Raw genomic sequence first — 6,000 nt, 5'->3', positions numbered from 1 at the left:
CTGGTCTCCTTCTGTCTGCAGGAATAGTGGGGAGGAACCCACCAGGGACTGCCAGGCTCTTTGCCACCTGACTCTCTGTCTTGTTTCCTTTCTCTGCCTTCCTCCCAGCCAGGGCGGGCAGCGAATACATGGGCTCGGGAGTCAGACAGAACTAAATTTGAATCCCACCCTTGCCCCTTAACCACCATGTGACTTTGGGCAGGGAACTTCAACTCTCTGGGCTTCAGTTTCCTCTTCTGTAGAATGGAGATTACATAAGCTCACTTGCAGGGCTTTTGAAAGAATTAAGTGGTCTGAGCGCAGAAAACACATGGCCCTGTCACAGTGCTCAGTAAATGCTCTCTCTCTCTCTCTCGCTTGCTCTCATATTAGTATGAAATATGACTTTGAACTATTATTTTTCTGAATTTTTTCCTCTTTCCTGTGAATATTCTGTGGTTCCGGCTCCCAGTTTTTGGGCCTCATGCAAGTGATCTGACTTCAGCCTAGTAGTCTCTCTCTCTCTCTCTCTCTCTCTCTCTCTCTGTGTCACTCTCTCCCTCTCTCCCTCTCACTCTCTCTCTCTTTCTCTCTCAAGGCCATTAGAGACTCCCCACAAGACCTAGAGTTCTTATACCTGGGTAGTTATTATAAAGGATCTTAGAAGCTAAACAGACACCAACACTGTCTGCAGTGCACGCACATATCAAGTCCAGTCCACAGACACAGTTGCTGTTCTTTCTGTGTGAGCAGATGCTGTTGCTTTGACTATAATTCAGGGTAGTGTAGACACTATACTACATTAGTGGCACTTACAAAAAATCATCAGGTCTTTTCTCCATTGGCGGGACCTGAAAATGTATCTTCTGCTTTATGGAGTCTATGACCCATTTTCCATTAAGACAAAAAAAAAAAAAAAACCCCATCAAACTATGAAAGTCCAGGGACCACTGGTTTCCCCCAGCATCTTTATTTTATGGTGCACACAGCAAGGCTCAGTTGGCCAGGAGACCTCGTCTGAGGTCGCAGGGGGCCTCCCCCTGCCCCCAGGCTGCCTGCTCCATGCACCTCGCCTCTGCCTCTCTTTTGTCTCCAGCGTGTGTGCTTGCCTACGTGCATCAGGGCCGTGTCCCCATCCCTGCTGCTTCTTTGTCTGGGTTTTTGTGTCCAGACAACAGAGAAGGGGGGCAGAGTGTGTGTTGCTCTCATCCATCTGCAAACAGACCCCCTCCAGACGCCCTGCACCTGCTCCCCGGCCCTCCCAGTCGCCCCAGCAGGTGCTGCAGCCTGGCCATCGTCTCCCTGCTGCAGCGGCTTCTGCTGCTGCTTCTGCTGCGGCTGAGAGAAAGGTGCAGACCGCAGCCGCCAGCACAGCGGCTGACTTCCCTCCTCCCCATCCCCCTGCCGCCACCTCTCAGCCACAGGAGATGAGTCTCATCTTTTTTCCTGTATGGACAGATGCTGACAGAGCCAGAGATGGGGCTAGAAGGAATTGGGATGGGGAAGACAAGCTCTGCAGGAGACTTTACAAAGACACCCTTCCTCCAGTTTTGCAGTCACCCTTCTTTCTCCCACGACCCCACACCCAATGCACTCCAAGCCCCATCGATGCTCTGGAACATTTCGCCAAGTCATTCCCCCTCCCACCAAGCCGCCACCGTGGTCCTGGCCTCCAACGTCCCCTACTGGGCTTCCCTCCAATCTGTTCTCCTTGCTGCAGCAGCCTGAAGATTCTGGAAATGCAAAGCTGACCTCATCACTCCCCTGCTCGCAGCCCCTCTGGTCTCAAGATGGAGAGCAACCTTTACCTTCCTGTGCAGCCTCACCCCGCCCTGGCTGGCCCCCAGCCCATGGTTCCACCCTCATCATTCAGCACGCTCCCACCCCAGGCACACACCTCCAGGAACAGCCCAGCCTCATGGTCTTCAGGGAACCTTCCCTGACTTTTAGGTCCCTGGATTGACTGGGGCCCCTCTCCTTCTGGGGCTGATTTCAGTTCAGAATTACATATCCATTTGCTTTTCTGTTGTACACAATCTCTCTCTCTCCTCTCCCCACCCCCTACATCCCCGACGCCCCCACAACTAACCTGTGAGGTTCATCATGGGAGAAGCCTACTTTATTGTCGCACCCCAGCATCTCCAGGGCATGGTGAAGGGTCTGCTACACAGGAGGGCCTCCACGTATGTTTGCCAGAAGAATGACTAAATCTTGAAGCTTCAAATGCTGCGGTTCTGGAAGGCTTCTCAGAAACCGCTTTATAGATGGAACAGAGACCCAGAGAAGAAAGGTGGCTTGCCTGAGGTCTCTGTTTCAATACAGCCATGCTGACGGTGTCATCCCAGGGTCTCCAGGGACCCCAGCTCCTTATGCCTTCTAAAGGTCAGTCTTTCCTTTAAAAGCCAATCAAATGTCTCAAGTGCCCACCTTGAAATGGCTGCAGAAATGCAGTCCCCTTTCAGGGACTTACCTGGCTTGTCTGGGTTGATGATGGTGACCTCATCTCTTACTCTGAACATCTGTTCCTGTCACCTTGATCCTATCTACCTGTCTCTATTCCTGTGGCCTGTGGTCCTCTCTGCAGACACAGAGGCCGACTCCCACACCACTCTCATTATTCCTCATAGTACAAACAACACAAAGCTCTTGGGGAAAGCACTAAGACAGTTTGGGGCAAATAATAACACTTACTGAGCATTTACTGTGTTTCAGGTTCTGGGATAAATGCTATAAATGCAATAGCTACTAACAGTCCAGTGATGCCAGGGATACACAATCTCTCCCCATTTTATAGACAAGGAAACTGAAGATAAACAGACTCAACTAGAAGGGATCTGAGCCTAATTTCAGTCCCAACAATCTGCATCCAGATCCTGGCCGCATAGAGCCCTCTCCCTGACCCTGTCCCATGACACCTTCTGAGGCTCCCATCATCTTCCACCTGGTCAGCAGCCCCTGTACAGTCCTCCCTGCCTCTCGTGGTTCCTGTTCACTCCAGCCTGCCCACCCCCACAAAGCCACGCCACAGCCGTCTCGCAGAACAGTACATTCCTTATTTATGAGATGCATCTGGGCTCTCTGCAAATCAGCTGTGAATGCCACAATGCCTGCAGGAGGGAGGCAGAGAATTCTGGAGCCAACATCTTCCAGAAGGCAGGTAGGGACTGGGCTCAGGGTACAAGGCTCTAGTAGGGGCACCCTCTGGACCTGCAGAGCACAGATGGCGCTGGGGAAAAAGTGATCTGTGCTGTTGATCTCCTTTGCATCCTAGCCTGCGTCACATAAGTGGCAGAGAGCCTGGAGGATGGGGAGGTGGGAAATAGGGTGGACACTAATATTAATCCAGCATCTCCTGAAACACACACAAAACCCTCCAAGGCAGGGATTCTTGTGCCCACTTTATAGGGGAGGAAACTGAGACTTGCAGAAGGTAGGCAAGCTCTTTCTGAATGTATAACCTTGCTTTGTCCCTCCTGTCCCTTAAAAAGAGGAGAGGTAAGGTGGCTGGAAGGATGTCTTGAACATCATCAGAAAACTAAATATAAAATAAGGTAGGAAAATGAGGCCCAGGGGAAGGAATGTGGACTCAGAGATTAAGCTCCTCTTCTAAATTCCTGCCATACGATTCTATCCAGTTGCTAATAGTGAACTGTACGCTGGTTCCAGGTGTCCTGGAAGACAATGCAAAGAGGGAATACAATTAGTTTCACAAGTGGCCTGTGTCTGCAAAGAGGAAAGAAACTAGATGCACAGTGACAGAGCTATGGCTGGTACTGAAAACAGAGAAGGAGGTGTAGCCCCACTCCAATCTCAATCCCAGATACCTAAACTTCTAGGAACTAGCTCTTGGTTCCCTTTCCACCACCCCTTTACCCGAGACCACCGTGGAGAGGGCGGGGTGGGGGCGGAGCAGGCGCACAATCTGATCCCACCTTGGAGGGTGTGTTTCTATATCTTACCACCAGGTGGCAGTGCGGGGCAGGTCTCAGCAGGAGGCTTCCTAGGATAGACTGAGGTTTCTTAGGAACCTCAGTGAGTGAGTGCTACAGCCTTAGGTTGAACCTTAACAAAGAAATTGATCTCCTGGGTGGAGGAAGATGGCTGCCGCCCGGGGGTTGTCCTTAAGGGCCGCGACGCAGACAGCGGTCACTCCCTGGCCGAGGGGCAGGCTCCTCGCGGCCTCCCTGGGACTCCGGGCGTGTCCTGCAGCGCCGAGGCCGGCGAAGGGCAGATCCGCCTCACGGACAGCTGCGTCCAGAGGCTTCTGGAAATCACCAAAGGATCAGAATTCCTCAGGCTGCAGGTGGAGGGAGGTAGATGCTCCGGATTCCAATACAGATGTTCACTGGATACAGTTATCAACCCCAACGACAGGGTATTTGAACAGGGAGGGGCAAGAGTGGTGGTTGACTCTGATAGCTTAGCCTTCGCGAAAGGGGCCCAGGAGGCCTTCAGCCAAGAACTGATCCGAAGCGCATTTCAAGTGTTGAACAACCCTCAAGCACAGCAAGGCTGCTCCTGTGGGTCATCCTTCTCTGTCAAACTTTGATGCGATGACAGGTGACTCTGAGCTTGTCACCAGTTGTACCAATTTGAGGAACCTGGAATTAGTAGAATTCTAGAAGTTTCCTTCTAATCATGTCCCTCTCCATTTTATTTCCCACAGTCCAGGAGTATTGTGTTATGCCACTATTATTTTCAGAATGGGAAGATTTTACTCTTGGCTTAATTTTTCCCTCCAGCTCCCCTCAGTGCTAAGGCTGAGCCTCTAGATGCTGTTACCTCAGATTTAATCACTAGCTGAAACTCTGTATAATCTATAGAGCCTCCACAGCTCTAAAATTTGGAATTAACTTCTCTGGCCTTAAGAGCTGCTTGTACATATGTGGATAGCTATGTATAAAAGCTTCGTCTAAAAAAAAAGAAAGAAAAGAAATTGATCTCCTGCTCTGCCAGAATGAAGAGCCCTGGACAGAGAATCAGGAGCCCAGAATTCAAATCCCAGCTCTGCTTCCAGGGCTCTGTGCAAACCGGAGCATATCAACTTGCCTTTTCAGTGTTGGTCTTTTCATCTGAGAAAGGGGGAGATTTATGGAGGGAGGAGGAGACTGAGACCCAGCAATGGAGGACGATCATGGCCAATGAAGCCTGGGACAGGCAGAAGTGGAGAGAGAAAGAATTTCCAAACTAGAGGGGAGAAAAAAAAAAGAGGGGTTAAAGGGCCCATTCCCAGGAAGGTGAGCTCTGCTTTGTGTCTTCTGATTGGTTTGGGGGAGTAAACTAGTCAGGACTTTTTCAAATGGAAATGACAGAAACTCATCTTAAAATGTCTTAGTAGGACCAAAAAAAAACACAAACCAGGGAGAGAGTGTTCTTTGGCTCCTGTGATAAAAAGCGAATGGGAACGGGGCATGGTGGCTCACGCCTATAATCCCAACACTTTGGGAGGCTGAGGTGGGCAGATCACCTGAGGTCACGAGTTCGAGACCAGCCTGGGCAACACAGTGAAACCCCATTGCTACTAAAAGTACAAAAATTAGCCGGACTTGATGGTGCATGCTTGTAATCCCGGCTACTCGGGAGGCTGAGGCAGGAGAATCGCTTGAACCCAGCAGGTAGACGTTGCAGTGAGCCGAGATCACACCATTGCACTCCAGCCTGGGTGATAGAGTGAGACTCTGTCAAAAAAAAAAAAAAGAAAAAGAAAATGGGGTATCTGCATAACAAGATGCTTGAGCTCATTCTCACCATCTCCAGTCTCGGCTTTCTCCTGCACCAGTTTTGTTTGCAGGGTGGCTTTGATGGCAAGGCCCAAAATTACATCCTATGAGCTTCTTAAGCTCTGCTCAAAGAGAGCTGTTCTTTCTGAATTGATCCAACCAGAGTTTTAGAGCTGATTCTCACTGGCTCAAATTGGATCACGTGCTCGTCCATCCGGAACCCAATCACGATGACTATTATTGGCCAAACCTGGGTTATGTCCTCCCTTTTGGAATCAAGATGGGTCAACCCCATTCAGTG

General features: G+C 50.4%; 1 pseudogene; it reads left to right on the top strand.

Moving 5' to 3' along the window:
• Positions 1-4,076: 4,076 nt before the first annotated feature.
• LOC129023204 (iron-sulfur cluster assembly 2 homolog, mitochondrial-like) lies at positions 4,077-4,569 on the top strand (annotated as a pseudogene).
• Positions 4,570-6,000: the final 1,431 nt, after the last annotated feature.

Source organism: Pongo pygmaeus, chromosome 23 (genome assembly GCF_028885625.2).
Source record: "Pongo pygmaeus isolate AG05252 chromosome 23, NHGRI_mPonPyg2-v2.0_pri, whole genome shotgun sequence".
Taxonomy (NCBI): Eukaryota; Metazoa; Chordata; class Mammalia; order Primates; family Hominidae; genus Pongo; species Pongo pygmaeus.
This window is presented reverse-complemented; position numbering and strand designations above follow the sequence as displayed.